This window comes from Prionailurus bengalensis, chromosome B4 (assembly GCF_016509475.1).
Source record: "Prionailurus bengalensis isolate Pbe53 chromosome B4, Fcat_Pben_1.1_paternal_pri, whole genome shotgun sequence".
Classification (NCBI taxonomy): Eukaryota; Metazoa; Chordata; class Mammalia; order Carnivora; family Felidae; genus Prionailurus; species Prionailurus bengalensis.
In genome coordinates, this window is record NC_057358.1 from 13415182 (window position 1) to 13438263 (window position 23082).

At 44.6% G+C, this 23082-nt stretch overlaps 1 protein-coding gene across 5 annotated transcripts in view; it reads right to left on the reverse strand.

Annotated features, from left to right (window-relative positions):
* Positions 1-23082, reverse strand: part of FAM107B (family with sequence similarity 107 member B) — a 234179-nt gene that overhangs the window by 18455 nt on the left and 192642 nt on the right. The window contains exons 1-2 of one of the 5 annotated variants that reach the window (XM_043563534.1): positions 13282-13398; positions 12527-12573 (exon numbers count right to left, since the gene is read on the reverse strand). The exons of 2 other annotated variants lie outside the window; for them this stretch is intronic. The gene's annotated coding sequence lies outside the window, so the exon portion shown is untranslated. Of the gene's footprint in view, positions 1-12526; positions 12902-13281; positions 13405-23082 lie in introns of those variants that run through there. 2 more of the 5 variants (XM_043563536.1, XM_043563535.1) reach the window with 2 other exon arrangements.

The window sequence follows — 23082 nt, forward strand, 5'->3', positions numbered from 1 at the left end:
TACAGCAATGTGTACAAAATCGTCATCCCTTCACTGCAAAGACCACATCTGGTCTATGTTCACATTCCTCACACTCCCTGGACAGGGTCAATAAATAGTAGTCAAATGAAGTAACTACCAGTAGAGGGAGCCCCTGAGCTGTCCGAAGTCCTAGCAACAAGTTGTGTGTGCAGCGCAGAAAGTGGAGTTGGGAGGTCAGGGCTTCCTCCCTGAGCATCAGGTAATCCTGAAGCCTGACAGACAAAGAGGATGAGACAGAACTGTCTGGAAGGAAAAGTACTTTGTGCACCGACATTATTACTACATGACACATTCTTCATGAAGAATAACACGAAGATATTTTTGTCATACTCTCCTGATCAAATAAACCGATTTGTATTTTTTTAAATTTCAATTCAATAAAGGAAAACTAGTGTTGGCTCAGTGTAGGAGAAATAAAATTGGCTTGAGATCCTGTATAAAACTTAACTTTCGTGACCCTCTGTTCTCCGATCTGTTAAAGTGAGTGTTGTAAGAATTGGTTGAAATGTAGATTTATTTAAGTACTCCATACAATCTCTGGCATGTCTATGGAAATTCAATAAATAGAAGCTATTATTAGATAAAATGTGTGACCAACACCACTAACACAGTTTATTTAGAGGTCTGAGAAACCTTACATACAAAACTCCACCTCTTTAGGCCTTGGTTTCTTTAAAAACATAGGAGTTCAACTAAATGACCCACAGCCCTTCTCACTGGTAACATCCAGTAATTCTAAGACCCATTCATGCTACAAACATTAAGAACCTTCCAAAAAGGGGCACCTGGGTGGCTCAGTGGGTTGGGCATCTGACTTTGGCTCGGTCATGATCTCATGATTCGTGAGTTTAAGCCCGGCTTTGGGCTCTGAGCTGACAGCACGGAGCCTGGAGCCTGCTGCAGATTCTCTGGCTCCCTCTCTTTCTCTGGCCCTTCTCCACTTGCATGCTCTCTCTCAAAAATAAATAAATGACCATTAAAAAAAAAACAAACCTTCTGAAAAGTGTAAAAAGGTCTATCCCACCTTCAAGGTGCTACATGGAGCTGTGAATGGCTTAGCCAGAGGGCAGGGTAGAGCAAGACATAGGCCCCAATAGCAAGGTCCTTTTATGCCGCTCAGAGACCAAGGCAGCACTGAAATACCTTAACAAGTTGAGTAATAGAGAACTGCATTTTAGACTGACCCTAATACTAAACACATCTTAGAGATTTGAAAGCAAACCTAAAAACTCTGCCTTGGACCAGGAGGAGACGGTGGCATCATCTGGTACCCAAAGGCATTTGACAAGAACCCAGAAGACCCCCAAGGCCACAAGCCCAAACACGGTGCACTGAAAAATACCACCTGATGAGAATTCTGCTTTAACTTCTGGAAATCCACAAACAGAAGTCATTATTAAACTCTACTATCCCAGGAGAAAAGAAAATACCAACATTAGAGATGGATTTTGAGTCCTGGCTTTGTTGTCCCGATCAAAAAGGTTCACTCTGGGCCCACTTCATGCCTATTCGCAGGCATTCTGTGTTGACTGCTTTCCAGAGGTAAATAACCATTCCCACAGAAATACGTCACAAGTGGATTAATAAAAAATATTTATTGCATCTGAATTTCCTCCTCACACCGTTTTTGGAGTCAGCAGTTTTATCTGCTATTTCTACATCAGAAAGATAAAATTTAAAACCTAATCCCATGAGATTTAAAAACCACATTTTGAAATTATGATAAATTTCATGTTTACCTTAATATTTAAAATCAAATTCTACCTAGAAGCACTAATAATTGAAGCCTTTTTGAAAACAACACCTGAAACATGGCAATGTATGCAGGTGTACTGTAGGCTACAGGTGTCCTGTGACCAATCAAAGTGAAACAAGTAAACTTCTGAATTGCTACAACTACTTCCAGCAAGTTAGAAGTAATTCCAAAGCACTCTTGAGGAGCAATTGTTTCCCAGGCTGACTCTAAAGAGATTCTAGCAACCCTCTAACAATACTCTGAAAGAGCCCGATCACTTAAGATAGCAGGCAGGCCAGCCCCAGGCCTAGGTCACCTGGCAATGGAACGCCTGCCCTCAGTACCCACTAATCCCAAGAGGGAGGCAGGCTATAAAGAGGAAGCTGAGAGAGCGGTGAGTGAGTTAAGACAAGAACTGTTCCCCAACAGCCAAGGGTTGCAACGACAAACTCCTGACCTGCCTGGGTGAACCTACAAATTCATCAGGGACAGTGACACCATCTGGCACCTGAAGGCATTAGACAAGAGCCCAGGGGACCTCTGTGGCCACAAACCTAAACTAAGGCTTAGAAATGGCGCCTAACCAGAGCGGTCTGCACACAGAAATGTCACTTTTTCACCTCTGCCTGGCCCCACAACTGCCGCCACTTCAAACTCTCGATAAAGTGGCTGCAAATACGCTGCTGTACAAACGCCAAATGGTGACGCCCTTGGGAAAATACCAAACTCATTTTCTCATCAGTTTTTTCATCCCCTAAAAATGTATTTTTATAAAAAAGGCACATATTTTATATTTAGAACATGGGAAAGGAGGCAAGAAACATGGGGAAGACGGAACACAGGCCATTATCAAAGCTAAGCCGGTCTGGCTGAGGCGAGACCAACCAGAAGGTGGCGACGGCTCCACAAATAACTAGATGTCCGTCTTCCTAACAACCACCAGGAGAGCAGGGAGGCCTCACCCCTGACCCTCAGCACTGTTAAAAGTGCAGAGATATGCCACGAAAGCAATCCACTCTGGGGTCCCTATGGATCTCCCCTAGAAGGTGTACATTAAGCTTCTCCCCATCATTTAATTCTGGATGAGGCCCTATGAGGTAGGAGTTACTATTATTCCCTATGGCCTACAAAGGAGGCTCAGACAGCTTCAAGAACATGGGTTCCAGAACGTACTGAATGGGTCTAAATTCTAGATTTCTCATCTACTGTGTCTTTGGGCAGGTTACCTCAGCAGTTAAAGAAAAAAAAAACAACAACCAAGAATGGCAGATTATCTCGTAGGGTTGTTAAGAAGGGTAAATGAGAAACGTATATCAAATACAATGACTAGAAATCATAAACCTTCAGCAGATGTCATCTGATATTAGCGCCATCACTGGCAATATATAACAATTAGTAATAATAACATTGTTACTCCTGCACTGGGTCACACAGTCACTACAGGACAGGGCTAGGATTTGAACTTGGATCTGCCTGATTCCAAAGGGATGCTCTTTGAGCAGTCCATTCTTCTGGATTGGGATAATGGGAAGGAAGACTTAAGTTTCGCTTTTAACAGGATGATCTTCTCTACCTCTTGAAAAGATTTTAGAAGCCTTTTAACATCACAGCTTTACAACCCCAAACAGAAGACATCTTGCAGAAAATTGCATTAAAGTGAGGAAAGAAGTCAGGAAAGACACATGTTCTTTCAAACACAAAGGTTTTTCGAAGAATGTTCGCAGCAGTGCTATACTTAATAGCTCCACACAGGAAGTGATCCAAATGTCCATTATCAGGAGGATGGATAAACAAACTGGGCGCACTGATACACTGGAATACTACGCAGCAATGGGAATGAATGGACGACAAGTCTGAATCTCATAAATGTAACTCTGAGCAAAAGAAGCTAGACACAAGAGTCCATACTTCATTATTCCACATACATAATGTCCAAAAACAGGCAAAACCAATCTTTGGTGTTAGGTATCAGGATAAAGGACATCTTGGGAGTGGGCTGGGAGTGAAGGGAATATGACTTTTAGAGTGCTGATAATGTTCTGTTTCCTGATATAGGTTCTGGTTATACAGGTTTGTTCACTTGGAAAATGCACCACTCACTACACCTTTAAGGCCTATGTCCTTCTCTGTATATACATCAAACCACGTTAAATACTGTACATATCAAATAGCTATTAAAATTACTATCTAAGAGACTATTTGGTTGCTGCTATGTTATTAGAATTTTGTCATTTCATCCATTTTAAACCTTGTTCAATCCTTGAGAAATAATACAGTATAAAGGAAAAGAAAACCAGGCTTGAAGACCACCCATCCTGGATTAGAATCCTGGTTACATCATCTACCAGTTATGTGATTTTTGTTACTTAACCTGGGTCTTGATTTCCTCCACTGTGAATCAGAGCTCACATACCTACATTTGCAGAGCAGTTGTAAGCATTAAAAGAAAACTTCTGGAAAACATCCACCACACACAGTACCTGCCCCTGCAGCATATGCTCAATAAATTAGACAGCTCAATAGTTCCAACAAATTAATTCATTAATCTACCTCTTCATTAACTAATGTTCTATTTAAGTGAAAATGGATGGCCATATGCCACAGGTATACTAGCTAAGACAAAATTTAATGGATAAACCCAATCTTGGTCTCTGCTCATCTTCTCGATTTGGACTCATGTGACAGAGAGGGATGTGGGAGGGGGGCAGATTGGAGGGGGTGATGAAAATCCCTGATAGATAAGGCCAAAGCACAGACTGGAGCCTGCAGCTTGAGCCTGCCAATGCCTTGAAAATCTTGATAATTTCCCAATTACTACGCTTCAGTCTTATCTGCAGAACTGGATGGCCATTTCTCTCCAACTTCTCAGTAATCTGTTGCAAATAACTATTCTGAGCATAGAGCAATTATATGAATATAAGGGATCTCCAAAAACATAACATTTCCTAACTTGGCCCAATATAGAGTTTAAGTCTTCAAACATCAAGACAACTTTACTTATGTTCACAATTTGCTTAACCTCCCGTGGCCCTTCAGGTAAGACTTGAATCCTGCACATTCCCTCCCTCTACCTTGAGGGCAGATTCTAGAATTCCCTGCTGCCCTCTGGTACTACCCTAATTCTGTGAGGAGTGAATGGTGGGAGGGAGACATCTCCTCAGCCCTGGCCAACAGAAGCATTCATCTGAAAGAAAAGAGAGTGGCAACCGGGTGGCCGGCATCACCATCGTGGGCAATGACACGCAGCACAGCTGCATGACGGCAGCCCACACCACAGGGCATGTCACCACCTGCCAGCCTTCTGGGCTCCGCATGTCCCAGCCTGCTTAGTCCTCTCTGAAGCCCCCAATAGCACAGAATGGTTTCTCAACCAAACAAGCACAAGAAAATGGTGAGGCTCAAGCTCTCATCCAGAGATATTTCAAACTGAGATGGGGGGTCTCCTTATGGGCTGCTATCAAGAGGGTGGACTGTGCCAGGGGGTCGTTCAGACATTCTTTCAGATAGGAGGTCCTATGCTCTGACCCTCAGGTCTGTCCACAAGGACAGTGATCCATGAGGCAGCCAAGCACAAAAAGCTACCAGTGGATCACTAACACTAACAGATCAGAGAAAACAAATTCCGTGCACTGTGTTCCTATTTGCATAGCAGCCAATGCACAGGGTTCTCCTCAGGCCTCCTGGCTCCTCAGCCGCTCCATGGAATTCAAAGCTGTTGTCCATGTCCTCCTCGATGTGAAAGCCAGCCCCTTGGACGACCCTCCCCTGACCCTCCCTACCTGTCTGCCCAAGCGTCCTCTTCCCTCCCGCTCTCTCAGTGCCCATTGTTCTACAGAACAGGTCCCTAGCTCTATACTCTTGACTCTGGTGACCCAACATGCCCTTGGCCTTTCTGCTATATGAGCCATTTCTGAAGGGTATAGAAGATTCTTCCTTTCTTCCCAAGCTCCATGTCAAAAGTTTCAACTGCCAACTGGATACTTCACATCTGAAGCAAACACGTGTCAAGTTGAGCTCAACCTCGGTGGCTGGATTAAGAAGTGCCCCCTTTGGGCCAGATAAGAATAGAACACTAAACAGGACAGAGCCAACCCCTTATATTCTGGTGGAAATCCTCCCTGGCTAATTGGGAGTCGAAATTTTTGTTTTCAATAGCAACAGAGAGGACGCCACACACACCTGTCTCCCACTGTCAGAAATAATCCTGTGGCTGTCCCTTAACTTCCTAACTTCACCATAGGCCAGCCAGTTTTCAAACAGACGTTATCTCTGAAATGTCCTATACCTCAGCCTTGATAGGGAATCAACCAGTCAGTGTTTCTTTCTCATAATACATGTCTTTTGAGACCGTCACCCACTGCCCCTGCTATAGTCCTAGTTCACGCTTTCCTCCCCTCGTCTCCGAATCAAGAAGCTGGCCCTTCACCGGCCTCCACTCCTCCCGATCACTCTTCCCACTGCACCCCAGCCACATCCGATGCACTATTTCATCAGATCAAGAACCGCCAGGCCAAATATCACTGCCACATCAGGATAAAGTCTTAACTTTCCACCTAGTTCCCAAGGTTCCCTACAATCTGGTCCTCAATCACCCTTGCAAACTTGTGGCTCCTCTCCAACACAAAGCCTCTACTCTGAACCCGCACACATTCCCATCTCCACCTCTGTTCCTCATTTCCTCTCAGGTAAAATTCCCTCCTCAAGACCAATGAAAAGTCCTTGCAAAGACCCAGCTCAAAGCTTGCCTCGCCAAAAATCTTCCCACTGCCACTTCTCAGGAGCCCTCTTCCTCTCGTCTGCACCGATGTGGGCAATTCTGCTCGCTGACCCCTTACCCCACGAATCTGACACTTACCATGAATTAATTTTTCCTATGTATCCATGTTGTGTCCTTCAAGAACAGATGAGTGTCCCTTGGCAGGGAAGAGACCTTCGACTGACGTAAATCATCCCCACAGCTCTAGCACGGTGCCTCAAACATAAGCCACAGGAAGGAGAGTCAGACACACAGGGACTACATGATGCAAAAGAACCAGAAGAAAGCTGGGGCCGCTAACTCCTTGTGACTTTGGCTGTGGACCATGCAGGCAACAGATCTGTGTTTACTCCCTATTGTGTGCCCAGCACCATGCCTGTGTCACCCATGGCCACTCCATAAAAGTGGACTGAATGATGGGGGAAAACACCGAAGGGTGAGAGTATCCAAATTAAGTAGCTCCTTTCCCGAAGCTTTTCCTGACTCCTCATAAGAATTCCCTCTCTTCTGGCCCAACAGGACACTGTTCCTACTTCTCTGAGGCTACTTAAGTCTACTTCTATTAAAACTGTATTTGAAGTTTTCTTCCCCTCACATTAAGCTCACAAAGGGGAAACCTGACTTTTACTTATTTCTCATCTTCAGAAACATCTCTGTGTGCTTTCCATATATCGTTCAACTAAAATCGGCCAGGTGATATGCAGCAAGTACAGAGCTCAGATTTACAAAAAAGGGGCAAAAACAGAGGGTGGAGGGGAGGTCAACCCTTACTTTAAACACATTCTCTGTCCTCATCTTATGTTGAAGGAGCACAGAATGAGTTGGAGTGAAGTCTCTTCTCTCAATAAAGATGAGTACAGGGAACCAAATGTCCAGCAGACATTTTCCTAACCCAGAAGATTATCCTCCCTCTTGAACAAGATGACCCAATAAAATGCTCACTAAAAGCCCACGACATCAAATGCTGTGTGTAAAAAATGAGTCTTTTGCCACAGAAAGCTAACTCAAATTGTTGTCTGGTGAGAAATAAATATTAATACATCGGCTTGCATAAATATTCCCAAAAAGCAATTAGTACTTCATTAATATGCAGCCCATTAATCTGCACAAACCTCTAAGCAACTGAAATGCTGTCCAATTAACAGATTTCTTTAATAATTAATTACCTTAAAGTCATTGGCCTTAAAATTGCCTTAGACAGATAAATTACACTTATCAAGTAACATTTGATACATGACCATTAAGTGACTGAGAGCTTCTCTCTCTCCTACATAAAGCAGCTTGATGAGATCTGAAGTTCAAGGACCCTGCTTTTACCAGAGAAGACTCCTCTGTGGTCTAACAGTGTCACCCAGTGGTAGAAGGCACAGCTTGTGTTCATAGCAGCTGTTGTTTTTAAAAAGAAGCATTTGACACATGTGTTTACTAAAGGGGAAAAAAGAAAACCACTGTTTTGAATTGCACAAAGAAAACTAGTTATGTGTAAATCCTGGAAAACACGGAACTGGTACAGAGAGCTACCCTACAGCCAAGGTTACTTTGAAGCCCTCAGGGACCATACAACACTGTTCAGATCTGAAGAGAGGCACAAGTGAAGTTCCCTGACTCAGGGGCAGTGCACGTTTGACTCTAAATCAGTTCAGTCCTGGGGCTGAGCAACAGGACCGCAGTCACCAACCCCCACTCCGCCATCTGCTTTATTGTCTACCCTTCAGCCACTTCAGTTCTCAAAAACAGATCTTCCAGAACAAGGAAAGAATAACCAGCCAATTCTGTTCCAAGGCTGACTATCTGATTTTAAATACTTATAAGGTGAAGTTTAATTGAAAATAATAAATTATTTAACTTCCTTATCTGTAAAAAGAGAAGGCTGGAACAGATGACCCTTGAGATCCCTTACTAGTTCTAACATTCTGATAATACGGAAGAGTTCGGCTTATCGGTTGCTCTAAACCACAGGAGCTTAGAGCCAAGAGCTGCAGAGGTTGGCCCCATCATTACAGCCAGATGGACATGAGAAGCTGCTCCTGTGATATTCCTCACGTACCCCACTTTGGCCTCCACTCTGGCTCACCCTTGTTCCTCAGAACCATGCACTTCTCCACATGCAATCCACAGTGAGTAGGTTTTCTGCTAGTGATACTGAATTTCCCCGGATGCAGCCACCTTCACTCCAAGTGCGCCTGTAAGAGTCTCAACTGCCTGGCCCAGGGCTAGAGAGGTCCACATAGGAATGGAGCATGGGCCAGACTTTATTAGACCAAAACTCCAAATCGCAGAGGGGGAGGGGGGAGCTCTGAAATATCACAGTGAAGAAAGAGACCTATACCATACAGGATAAATAAAAATGAAAAACTATTCCTCTTTGCATAGTCTCCTATATCAAGTACGTATTGTACCATAAATGAATAAATTGAAGTCTGACCCCTAAAAACAACAGTGGAATCATGCCACAGTTGACCTTACTCCCCCTACCAGCTAGTTTCTCTTAACACGTCTTTGTCTTCTCTATAAATCCATAGATATTCTTCTTGCTTATTCCCACCAAATTCCAAATACCTGTGACTTTTATAAAGTTATTAACAGTTTTTTCTCCTCATTCCCCTACATTTAGAAAACCAGCATCTACTCTCATGGACCACTTGTAAGAAGATAAACTTGTGTTGCTGAAGAAGCAGCCTTTCTGAAGAATTTGTTGGCAGTCTGTGGCAAAAGGCTTTAACACAAAGACACCCTGGAACCTGATAATTTCACTTCTAGAAATTTACTCCAAGATAATAATCAGAGATGTAGACAAGAATGTATAAGAATATTTATCTATGATCTATGATAGCAAAACAAACAAACCAACCAACCTTGAAACCACCTGGGACACCTGAATGGTTCAGTTGGTTAAGCATCTGACTCTTGATTTCAGCTCAGGTCATGATCTCTCAGTTTGTGAGATTAAAGCCCCTCATCGGGCTCAGAGCCCACTTGAGATTCTCTCCCTCCCTCTCTCTCTGTCCCTCCCCCCACTCACTTGTGCTCTCTCTCACTCTCTCTCAAAATAAAGAAATCAACTTAAAAATGAAACTACTTAAATATCTAATAATGGGATAATGGACTTAACGGACTTAAACATCCTATTTTTAGAATACACAATAAAATTGGAAATATTCACAATATATCAAATAGGAAAAAAATATCAGGCTCCAAAACAGTATGCCCCCTCTTTTCTAGTATGCCCGTCTGCGTGTACAAGAGCTACTCAAAGTGTAGTGCAAGGATCAGATGTATCAGCACCACCAGGGAACTTGCTAAATGCAAATGCCCAGCCTTTGAGAGACTAAATCAGGACAGCTGCAGGCAGGCCCAGCAGTCTATGCTTTCCTGCTCACTATGTGGCACACAACCTTTGGGGTAAGATACTGAAATTCCCCCTGTTGGAGGGACGGAGACACGGAGGCGCACCGAAGCTAGCTAATTCACCCAAGGCTAAAAGGCTAGTAAGTGGAAGCATCACACAGCTACCTCCAGAGTCCATGCTTTTGAACCACTTTGCTTAGTGCCTCCCCAGGTGAACTCATACTTGGAAGTGTGCACAGTGCTCTTTCCCTTAAATTAACAGCCTGATGCATCCCATCTATTGGTTTTTCTTCTTCGTTGTGTTTTAGCACTTCTGTTACAAAAAGCTCCTGACCGGAGTGGGGGTGTTTTGACACCATCACTGGCACCTCCATTAACATACCTCGTGGTGAGCACCTGCCTGACATCTTTGAAGGCTATAAAAAGATCTCTACATTAAATACCAGCCCACAATGGCAGAAACCTCAATGCCCACCAGCGACAGACAACGCTGACCATGATACAGACTAAATATAGAAGGCCCTTGGGGCGCCTGGGTGGCTCAGTGGGTTAAGCGGCCGGCTTCGGCTCAGGTCATGATCTCACGGCCCGTGAGTTCGAGCCCCACGTCGGGCTCTGTGCTGACAGCTCAGAGCCTGGAGCCTGTTTCGGATTCTGTGTCTCCCTCTCCCTGACCCTCTCCCGTTCATGCTCTGTCTCTCTCTGTCTCAAAAATAAAATAAACGTTAAAAAATAAATAAATAAATAAATATAGAAGGCCCTTCTGTTACCAGCTAAAAGGAAGCTGCCACGCGGCAATCCCATACACACGCTTTACAAACCACGTGGTTTACCATTTACGAAATTATGCAACTTTTGATCAATTTCTTTTTCTCTTCTGGCTTCCGCGTTATTTCAAAATTCACACATAACACATTTTTGTATTACGCTATCTTATATTCACAAAATTCAAATTTGAAAAAAAAAAAATGCTACCAGATCTTATTCCCAAACTGCAAGTTTCTAAATAAAAGAGACCTCCCTCAGCACTTTTATTGTGTATTATTTTCTAAGGAAGAAACACCTCGGTCATTCATTTCAGGAAACTACAAAGGGAACGGACTGGGAAGATGGTTGATTTAGGCCTCATCACTCCTGAGAGGAAGGAAACTACACAGAACAGAAAAAATGTCCAGCTGGACTAGTTTTCAAAGCCCTCAAATATTCCTGTCTTCAAGAGCTGAATAATAGTTTCATAAAATTTATGACTTGGGCCAACTAACCAAGTATTTTCAAAAGAGAAGACTATCTTTAAAAGGACTTAGTGACAAAAACTTTAAAGGAGCACGAGAGACCATTTTTCCAGCTTCCTCATTACTAACAGATAAGGAAACTGAGGCCCAGGAAAACAAAATGGCTTGGCGAAGCTCACAGAGAAAGGGGCAATGCCTGGGCCAGAACCAATATCTGACTGGTCCACACTCTGTGTTCCACATTGGCTCTCTCACTTCTGACGACTCTACTCAACTTTCTCAGTTCATTTTCCACATTTTCTACTGATTTGGCACAATCACTAACACCACCATGAACACTACCTCTTGATCAATAACTGGACAGCATCGTTAAAGATGGTATGTTTAAATTACAAGTATGCTTTAATAACGGCACCAAGACTCTACCTCCTTTGGTATCCTGCCAGATTTCAAAAAAGTACAAATTCACTGTGGTGATTAAAAAAAAAAAAAAAAATCCTCTCAAGGTAGGAGAAAACTATGTTTGCCCCCCCCCTTTTTTTTGACCTGATACATTAGCGGTGAACTACAATGTAAACAACAACAACCACCAGTGACTGCTCAGATGCAGTAACTTCGGACATCCCCTTTAGACCCCCATTTACCTTCCCATCCTCTGTCAAATCCCACCCTTCGTCAACTATCAGGACTTAGGATAAAATTTTTTAAAAAACTACTGGAGAAGTGAAAGTCTGCCCTACTGACAACCGGAGAAACAAAAGACCAACCTTATAAGCTGTCCCCAATACTGCCACCAGAACGTAGAGTATGCTCAGAATGCAACACAGGCCCACAATGCCACCAGAAACACGACAAGACGTCCCTCTTATCTCACTAAGAGGTGGGACTGCTAACTTTTTCCTAAGTGACAGCTCTCAGTCCACATTCACGTGCTGCCTCCTAGATGAGGGTTGTCGGTACACCCCATCACTGAACTGTGCCTGCTTCCTGACCACATCCAACCCAGGTCTGGCCCCATTCCCCAATCCCACCTTCAAAACATGCAGCTCAAGCACAAACCCAACTCTGCTTTCCAAGAGAATCCCAACATTCTTCTGGACCACGTCTGTCTACATCAGCGAGTTAAATGAGCCCACTTTGATGGGACTATACCTAATCCTGGTGGTTGCTGGCTCATGGGATTCAACACGCTTTTGTCTTAATAAGTTACAGTAACAAGTGGTAGAGGAAAAAGAACCTGAAATAAAAGGCCCACAAACCTGTAAATCCCGACATCACTCTGCCGGGTCTGCTTCCTTACTGATAAAATGACAGCCCGTAATCCTATCATTTTCATCTCCAACTTTTCATCTCCAGTCTGCCACATTTCGGCCACATGTGCGTCCAACAGATTTGTTTCTATGGGAGAACGTGCCCTGGCTTCCGGTCACTCACCTTACCCTTTGGCTGACAGAGTTTGTCTGGAGAACTTCATTTTTCACCTTTAAAAATAAGGGGGCGGGGAGAGAGAACTTCGGGCCAAAAACAATCGTTACAATGACGTGTTTTTCTGAACGGTTAGAATGTTCCACAATTGTAAGAATGTAAGTGGACTTTTATTCGATTCCTGCTTCCACAAGGAAAATGGGGCACGTCTCCCGTCTGGTTCTTGAGAGGATCGTCTGGCTCGAACTAAGCCCCCGAGAGCAGCTATGCACGTGGCCCGGGTACTTTGAATTAAAGCCTGTTTTCCCACTTGCTCCTCTTCAGGTTACCTCCTGGGCTTTCCGCGAACAACATCAGCCGGTCTTGTTACGGAAGCCACCACAACCAAGACCTTCGGGAATAGTGAAGCACCTGTTGTCAGCAGGGCTGGGGCCGGGTTTCCTCCCGTGTACTTCCACCCCGTCCCTCCTACGCGTGGGCCTCGCCTCAGGCCCCGAGGAGAGGGACGGGGCCGCGCTCGCCGCCTTCTGGAGCTCGCAGCCGGCGGGGGACACGGGCACACGCCGCAAAGGCAGTGTGGTACGTACACCTGGAGGGCGAGGGGCGCACGCACGTCTCGGAGGCAGGGTCTTCCTAAGACCACCTCCTTCCGACTCCAGGTTCTCTCTGAGGGCTACACGCACATCAGTGAGGACGCTCGGGGGCACACGGGACGCCGCCCGACTAAAAGCGGCTGAAACCACGGGCGCTCATCTGTAACACACACAGGAACCTGGCGTCAGATGCCTCGGGGCTGCTCCGACGCTCAGTGGCGTCATCGGGGGCCCGGGCTCTCACTGTGGCGCTGCGCCTCGGCAGCCCCAGACGGCAGCTCCAGGAGGAGACGCGGCTGGGTAAGCCTCCCGCTCAGAAGTCTCCCCCGCCGTCGGTGGGGGGGGGGGGGGGGGGGGGGTCACTCCCAGAAGCCCCTGGGGGTCTCCCTGCTCCTGATTGGCCAGAACGAGGTCATGTGATCACCAGAGACAACGGAAACTGGGGAAACGGGAAGACGGCATTGCGGAGGGGGGAGGGGAGCACGAGGTCTGTCGCGTGAACAGTCAATTCTGTCAAACACACAAGACTGTTATGGGCTGAATGTGTCCCCTCCCCCCCATATTCATATGGTGAAGCCCTATCCCCCAGGATAATGGCACCTGAAGGCAGGGCCTCCGTGAGGTCACGAGGGTGGGACCCCATGATGACACTAGCGTCCTTGTGAGAGGAAGAGACACCAGATCTCGCTCTTCCTCCACCGTGTGAGGGCGTGAGAAGGCAGCCGTCTGCAAGCCAGGAAGAGAGTCCCCACCAGGAACCAAGTCGGCCAGCACCCGATCTTGGACCTGCAGCCTCCAGAACCGTGAGAGACACGTCTGTCGTTTATGAAACCCGGACTGTGGTATTTTGTTATGGCAGCCGGAGCGAACACATCCTGACAAGAGGCTCGCTGGGCCCCTCTGGGGGAGGTCACTCGTGGGCTCCAAAGCTGAAAGGGAAACCACAGCAACGCTAATTTCTTAGAAGCGTGTAGCCCTCACAGCATCAGGAGTAAAAGCTGCAATAAGCAACAAAGACAGGAGACTTCTTAACGGAAACCCTTTTATCCTTAGCGTTTCCCCCTACATAAAACCTCCCTTTTTAAACTGGGGGGCAGCGGGGGCTGGGGGGGAAGTTTGGCAAGGGTTCAAATGTAAACACATTAGTAGTGGGCGTGGGCCCTGGAGCAAGGGAGTAGACTACTCTGCCTCCTAACTCGCTCTGCTTGAACTCTGAGGATTAATTCCGTTCCCTCCGGAAGCTTGTCATTCTAAGACCCCAGCCCTTACCGTTTCCCACGGCTGTGGCGGAGTCACAGGAAAACAGAACACGGCGTCCCCAGCTCCAGAAAGCATCTTACTTCCCACAAGCCACTACTTCGGTCACCCCATCTCACAGGCACACGGCGTCTCCCACGGGGCTACTCCGAAGCCTTGACTATCTCTGCCTACAGTTAACAGGCAGAGGAAAGCTTTCAAAGTGAGAATGGGGAAAAAATCAGAGCAACCTCCTTGGCAAACCAGGAACACAGGAAAATGAAAGCCTAAAAACAAGTGGCCAGCATTTACACGAGCAGACCTCAGGTGCCGCAATGTCTAAAAAGTGTAACGGCCTTTAGTCTTACTGGAATAGGAAGGAGGCTCACTGTTTTGTTTTGTTTTAATGATTATTTTTGAGAGAGAGAGAAAGACAGAGACAGAGCGTAAGGGGGGTGGGGGGCAGAGAAAGAGGGAGATACAGAATCCAAAGCAGGTTCCAGGCTCTGAGCTATCAGCACAGAGCCCGAAGCGGGGCTTGAACCCATGAACCGGGAGATCATGACCTGAACTGAAGTCGGATGCCCAACAGACGGAGCCACCCAAGCTCCCCAGAGGCTGTTTTAGAAAATATTCAAGATTTCAATAATGCATGTATTTCTGGAGTAGAGGCCTTAGAGAAATAATCACTTAATTTTAGTAGAGAGAAAAAAATACTTAAGTCATAATCCAGATCCTAAAGAACTTGAGAGAGTCCATTCATCATTCAAACACAATGCTTTTAAGGCCAATTTATAACTACTGCAGTAGTCTCCTTTTTACTTCGTAGTGTCTACCCTCAAGTAAATTCTCAAGGTAAATCACACCTTCTTCCCCCGCATGCAACTATGCAAAACTCAAACCACTTACCACTGTCTACACCGTGCCCCCCCCCGCCAGCCCCCAAGTACTAATATATCCTCCATCACTCACTCTGGCATTTCAGTCAAATCTATTACTACCTAATAATACCACAGTCAAATGGTGTTTTCCCCAACCCTGCCATACCGTCAAGCTACTTAAATCCTACAGCTGCAATACTGATTAAGAAAAAGAACAGGACAGGCTGGTAACAGTAAATGCTCTGCCCAACACTAGTTCCACATAAGATGGAGAACTCTGCTTCTCTCTCCCTGAAGTTGCCCAGGTTTTAAATGTTTTCCTTTCTCTCGTTGCAAGAGGATTCATTACTCAAGAACTCAGCATCCATGGGGCGCCTGGGTGGCGCAGTCGGTTAAGCGTCCGACTTCAGCCAGGTCACGATCTCGCGGTCCATGAGTTCGAGCCCCGCGTCAGGCTCTGGGCTGATGGCTCGGAGCCTGGAGCCTGTTTCCGATTCTGTGTCTCCCTCTCTCTCTGCCCCTCCCCCGTTCATGCTCTGTCTCTCTCTGTCCCAAAAATAAATAAAAACGTTGAAGAAGAAAAAAAAATATATATATATATAAAAAAAAACTCAGCATCCAGAAACCTCCCACCAGATCTCAGAGCCCCTGTCAAGAACTTCAGAACTTGGTTTGAACAGTGTCTGTTTTTAAATCCACACGAATAGTAGCTACTGTAATTTAGTTCAGTGAGAAGGGCAAGGACAAATGACATATCATCACATTCACAATGAAAACCTGTCCTTTACTTACAGCTGGTTATAAAGGAAATCATTCATCGCTTCCAGAAGAACAATTATAAAATCATTATCAAGAAACTACAGATGTATCACGATAGCTTAACTTCCCTTATGCCTTGGCTGGGGGGGGGGGGGTAAAAACTTATCTGAAAAGCTTAATAAGGATAGGACAGCTTTACCTACTTAGATTAAGTATTCAAAGTTGAGTATACTAAAGGACCATGAAAAATGAGGTAATTTTTTCAAAATTTCTGCAAGGCAATTCAGGGTTCAAAATCTGGAAATAAATACTCTTTATAAAGTTTGTAATCTTACAAGTGTCAAAATGAACACGATTCCAAGTTTTTGGGACCAAAATAGCTAAGATTTCAAATTCAGTTTATAATACAAAATCTGCAAACACAATGGTACGTGTGACATATTAGGAAGGACACTAATGACCTTATTTTCCTAATTTTATCCATGAATCTTCAGAAATGAAGTCATAAACCTCATTTGCTCTTTATAAAATGTATTAGTACTAGGGACGCCTGGGTGGCTCAGTCAGTTAAGCATCCAACTATTGATTTCAGCTCAGGTCATGATCTCATGGTCTGTGAGATCAAGCTCCGTGTTGGGCTCTGAGCTGACAGTAAGGAGCCTGCTTGGAATTCTCTCCCTCCCCCCTCTCTCTAACCCCTCCCCCTCTTCTCTCTCTCAAAATAAATAAACATTTAAAAAAAAACGTTTTGGGGCACTTGGGTGGCTCAGTCAGTTAATATCTAACTCTTGATATCGGCTTAGGTCATGATCTCGGGGTCCATGAGATGGAGCCCCACATCAGGCTCTGTACTGACAGGCTCCCTCTCTCTCTGCCCCTCCCCTGCTCACTCTCTCTCTCTCAAAATAAACTTTAAAAAATAAAGAAATTTTTAAGAAAGTTTAAATAAAATGTATTAGTTCTAGAAAAGATCTGTTACCATTCTTAAATTTCTTTACATCTGATAGCAATATACAAAAACCAATGTTAAAGATAGTTATAAGCATTTTCCTTCTATGTACTATCAGACTTGCTCTAAAGTTAATAAACTTTCTAAATTACCTCAAATCACTGGCTTTCAAACTTCTGTCTGTAATCCTCTTTATAGAGTAACCCAATAAACACCCGCACTAAAATCAGCTCAAGTAGAAGTTTCCAGAAGGAATACACTGCCTTTGCTATATGCTGTACACTCTGATGTTTTCACTGTTTTATTTTTTTGTAATGCTGGTTGTGACCGACTAAATTGACTTCATGACCCACTAATGGACGCAGCTTGAGAAATCCTGCCCTGACTCATTTATGTGAACTTGCTACAATAATTTAGCAGCACTCTCAAGACCAGAGAAGGCATCTGAAAATGTAAATTGGATGAGCTGCTGTATGCCAACTGTCATCATCCCTTCCAAATAGAAAACACTTAAAATCCATTACCTTTTCAAAATTTTATTTGGAAGAGTATTACTGATACTAGAGTCATCACCTCTCTTCTGCCTAATCTTTATCCTGACTCCAGTCACTAAAGAACAACTTCACATCCTTCTAGCTGTGTGTGAATGAGTAAAGGAAGACAAACTAAAGATTACTTAGAGAATTCTATCTGTTCCTGGTTAGGTAAGTCTTTTTCCCTGCTTATGACAGAACATGGGCAATAGAGGAAGTATTGTATTTTCTCAACTTTCTAAAATATTTTTAAAAAGCAGTTTCAGGGACACCTGGGGGGCTCAGTCAGCTGAGCTTCTGACTTCGGCTCGGGTCATGATCTTGCAGTTCATGAGTTCGAGTCCCACATGGGCTCACTGCTGTCAGCACAGAGCCCGCCTTGGATCTGGATCCTCTGTCCCCTTCACTGCCCCTTCCCTGCTTGTGCACGCTCTCTCTCTCTCTCAAAAATAAATAATAAAACACTAAAATTAATTAATAAAATAAAAAGCAGTTTCAATAATTTCTCTACCCACAAATAAAATTATATAGTACATCAATACTTTAATGTCATTTGCCTATTTTTTAAAAATCACAGTGTAACTCAGATAATATGTTTCTTAATACCAAAACAGTAATTCTATTTGCATAATCTCTTAAGAGGCAGAACAAAATTCTACACAGGGAGCTAACGTCAACAATGAGTAAGAGGAAGGGCTGCAGTCCCGGGGACCCAAAACCAAACAAAGGCCATTTGGCCCCACCACAGAGGAAACGGGTCAGAAAATATAAGGGAGAAACTAGAATTGATCTATTTCTCGTCCCGGTCAAAGATGGAAAGGCAACAGTACGGGCAGTAGGGAACAGCAGAAGGAAGTTAAGCTCGAGAGTCTGAGAAACGCAAACCAGCTCTACCACACATTAGCTGTGTGACCTTAGTTCAACAATAAAAACACTTAAAATAATTGCTTAATAAATATTAACAGTGGGCGGGGCACAGTCCTAAATGTGCACACCCACCAACTCACTGAATTTTCACAACAAAACTCTGAGGCAGGTTCGGAGGACCAGAGAGAAACTAGGAAACTTGCCGGTGCTCATACAGTGAGTCATGGGAAGGCCAGAATTCAAACACAGCCCAACTCATCCCAAAACCTCCGTGGGGGTTGCCTTCTGAGCCCCAGGTTTCCTTATCTTTCCCTCTCAGGGCCGCTGTATGGATTAACACCTCCGGCCTGTCAGATAAGGACCCATCACCACCAAGATCCAGTGTCACAGCTGCCCCAGCACAAGGCACAGGGTGTCTCACGCAAGCCGAACTTCACCTGTTCAGAGTTACAAACTTTATCTCTTTTTCTTCTACCCTCTCACTGCCCCACCCCCTCAGACACACCTCCCCCACAAATACCTTTCACTGACCTTAGGAAATATGTACTGGAGGGTAGAGCAACGTAACTTGGATCATGAGTATATTTACTGAAGGAAAGAAGGCGGGGGTATCTAACGTTTATAAGACGAGCAAAGTTGTCAGGCTTAATTCAGAGCCAAGACAGTGACGGGCTGAAAGCCACAGAGGCTGGGACTCAGACAGCATAGCAGGAGTGTGCTGGAACAATCCTCCCGGTTATGCTCATTTTACCACGGACGGCATGAAGGCAGGAGGGAGCCTAGGCGCGTAGTGCCGGTGTGGAATGGACTAGGCCAGTTGTGGCTGGGGGATCTGGCAGAAATAAAAGGGCAGGGCCTCAAATATGCCAGGAATTCTGCTGAGGGCAATAAACCACCACACAATGCAAAGCAGGATTGCATTAACATTGGTTTTGGAAACAGGAAGTACCCGTACCAAGTAGCTAGTAAGTGTCGACAGAATTTTTCAAAATCGGGTTACCTTCTCCTTTCTTTCCACGTTAGTTGGCAAATGCCCTCCCCTCCAGTTCTTCACACAAAAAAGGTGGGTAAACAGAGGCACTGACAGGGTGTTCAAAGGACATAACCACAGTACTACAATCAAGTTAATTTAACCAAGTTGTTGAAAGACAGGCCAATGACACACCATCACCCGATTACTGAAATCAGACCATTTTTAAAAGTAAATATAGAGTAACCGTGTAGGTATGTATGCTCCTATGGTATAACAAGTCAGCTACAAACGTGACGCTCAATTTGTTGTTGTAGCAACAGCAGACAATGCCTGCTCAGACTAGGAGTTAGCATTTTACCTCTTTGTTTCACCTTATACTTCTATCACTATTATAAAAACCAACTTCTGAAAATTAAGATATCACTAGTTTGTCAAACCAAAGGGAAATACAACCAACAGTGTCACCTGGAAAAAAAGCACCCAGAACCCTAAATGACATAAATTGAATTTATGAATGTTCAGAAAACAAGACATTGTTACTATAAAACTATTTAATAATCTCAAGAGATAAAAAGTTTGTTTTCAGACTTCGGCAAAAAATTAACCATGAAACTAACTGCCAGATTAAATAATATTATCTAAAAAAAGTAGTTTACTAATACACCTATTATTTTAAGGAAATGAAGGACTGATTACACTGTGAGCTTAGAATCATTAATGTCACTCCTACTGAAGTTATAATTTAATGCCTGATTATAAGATAAACATACAAAGTATCCTAGATTTTGTCTTTGATCTTTTATTTTGCCTCTTGTGCTTATTTTAAGATAAGTTCTATTTCCACCTCATTATCAAGAAACAAACTTTGTTTTCTCTTAAAATGGTTCACTGCAGAGACAGAAATATTCGACTCCGTGACTTGGGATAATTGTGTATTATTTCCTTACTAAATCTGTCATTGCCCCTTTTCCCTACAATTAACTAAACATCACAGGTCCAAGAGCACAGGTCCAAACCTCAGAAATGCCAGGCCCTGTTCCTGGGTCTGCCATTCCTTAGGCTCCATGCATTCAGAAAATGTTCGTGCCCCTCAGGATCAGTTTCATCACCTATGAGCCCCGAACCAAGAGATTGGAGGTTCTGGGGCAGTCTGATCTAAACCTGAGACTTTTACACACACACACACACACACACACACACACACACACACACACACACGATGCAATGCAATGCACTGGGCAACACAGTCAGCCTCCATGAGACAGACTTTTCAAAGCCACACACATTCCCCTATCCCCCCCAAAATAGGAAACGTGAGAAATCTGCTCTTTATCTATCTGCAGCTATAATACAAACAGGGTGACTCCTAAAAGACCTATGACCCATAAGGAATGCATACCACAGCCTGGCTATGAAATGCAGCCCCTCATTGCCACCTTGGGGTTTTCAATAGTCTGAGGTGATCAGGCAGCAAGAGAAAGTAAACTGCAGTAAAAGAATATTACATTCCTTTCTCACTACTCAAGGGGCGGGGCGGGGGGGGGGAAGCACTATTTGATTAATAACCATCACTTCAAATGGCCTTCCAAAGAGCCCTTCCCTGTCATCAGAATTGATGTGAAAGTCAGTTATTTGATCTCAGAGATCTACAATAAAGTAGTCCGTGATGACTCCTCCCAAAAGCACAGAAGATCTACAGGTGCTGATCACAGAGTTTCTGAATTGCTCCTGGCTCCGCCAGGATGCTCTGGACTGAAAAAGGAAATACACCAGTCAGCACTCAGCCTGCCAGGTATCAGCCGGGTCACAATATTCTCATCTGTCACAGCCCTGACTGACGAGAGTTCTGCTCTTGACACAACAAAGCTGTGCAGAACCTCCAGCTTGATTAGCGACTCACTGTGTGTTCCTCCGGACTGCAGTCTGTAGGGTACGTGTGGGCCACGGCCACCGGCCTGGCTGTACTGGCGGCAGTGCAATTTCAGGGTAAAATCGGAGAAGGCCATCCCGGCACTGCCACTTGTCAGACACAGCCAGATACCAACATTTCTGTGGCTAAAAAAGTAGCACCAAGAGGTTCATTATTAAAAAGAAAAACGCCAGAGCAGGAAGCCTGCACCAAGAATTGACTTTCTTCCCAAGTGTTATCCTAAAATGTAAATTAGGTCGGGTCACTGCACAATAGCTTCTCGGAACCCCTGGCAGCGGCCCCCCACTCCCCCCCTGACTGGACCAGGGACTGCTTCTCACCACACCCCAGGCTCCAAACTCACCTCGCTCCCTGCGCTCCAGGCACACTGGCCATCCTTTAACTTACCTGGCTGAGTCTTTGCACAGGCCATCACCCCCACCCAACAGCATTTCCTCCCAACCCATCCCACCTTCTCCCCACACTGGCTCATTCTCACCCTTTTAACCTCTACCCAAACCTTTCCAGATCACCCCATCTAACCGGGGTTCCTCCACCATCAGTCCCTGTCCTGAGCTCGGGTCCCACCTCTCGCAGCCTGGAACTGTTTATCTAGTGCTGGACACAGGTTACTCGATCATCTCCCCTCCAGATACAGAGCCACCGGAGGGCCAGGGCCATTTCTCTTGTACACCACTGTATCTCCAGGGCTTAGAATATACTAAATGCTCAACCATCATTTCTTAAACTAATTCAGTATCTCAATAAATTTTGCATGGAGAAAAGATGCAGCCCAGAAACCTTTTTATTTGTCCTTAATTGGTCATGATGAAGAAAAAAAACTGTAGTCACTGGTATTGGGCTAAATTAACTTCTCTATTTCTCTCTACTAAATACCCACCCTTGGTTGGGTCTGTGCTCTCCTGCAATGTCTTGATTCAAATGGGATTAAAAAAAAATAATTTGAAATGGGTAGTAGAAACTGTATTATCAGTGATGGTTTGGTTCTCAGGTAATCCACAGAAATACTCCTACTACTAACTAACATTTATTCAGTCCTTACTACGTTCCAGGCACCGTTCAAACACCGTGTATTTCATCTCATGTAACCTCCAAGACAGTTCCATGAGGGAGGTATTTTCATGTCCACTGACAGAGTAGGAACTGAGGCACAGAGACTTAGCAACTAGCTCAAGGTCATGCAACAGGAAGAGGTGGGTCAGCCCAGTGGGGGGTGCGGCCAGAGCCTTGGCTTCTTCAGTACCACAGCCGGCTTCTTTCCCTCCTAGAGAAGTCCACTCCCAGGGGAAAGAGACCAGGCAGTGCTGTCTCTTCTCATTTTGGAACCAGGCCATTATTTGCTAAGTTTTTAGGGAAAAAAGACAATTCATCTTTTGACCCACTCGGCCTCAGTCCAGCTAATTCTGTCCTAATTCTTCCAGCTTGCCTTCCTAGTCCTCAGCATCTCCCACTTCCCTGAACCCCCCATTCATGCATCTCTACCACTTTGCCATTCATCACACAGTCCGGAACTATTTTCCAACCCAGCCTACGACAAGTGTGTGAGCGTCTAAGTGTGCCCACGCACACGATCAAACGTGCAAACCTCTTACATGCAGATGCAAACCTCTTTCCAAACTCCAATTTGCTCTCTCTAGCTTTCAGAAGTCAGAAGGTAATAAGTTACCTGAACTATTTCAGCCTGAGATATAAAAGATAAAATAACTCCTTGACCTTCCTGGAGATCCTAAAATGTGTAACTTATAAAAAGTTACCTGTTCACAAAGTACAGTTTGAATTAATACACAGCCTGAACATGACCCAAATCAGGTGGAAATTTCAAGAAGTGTCCAGGATGATAATTA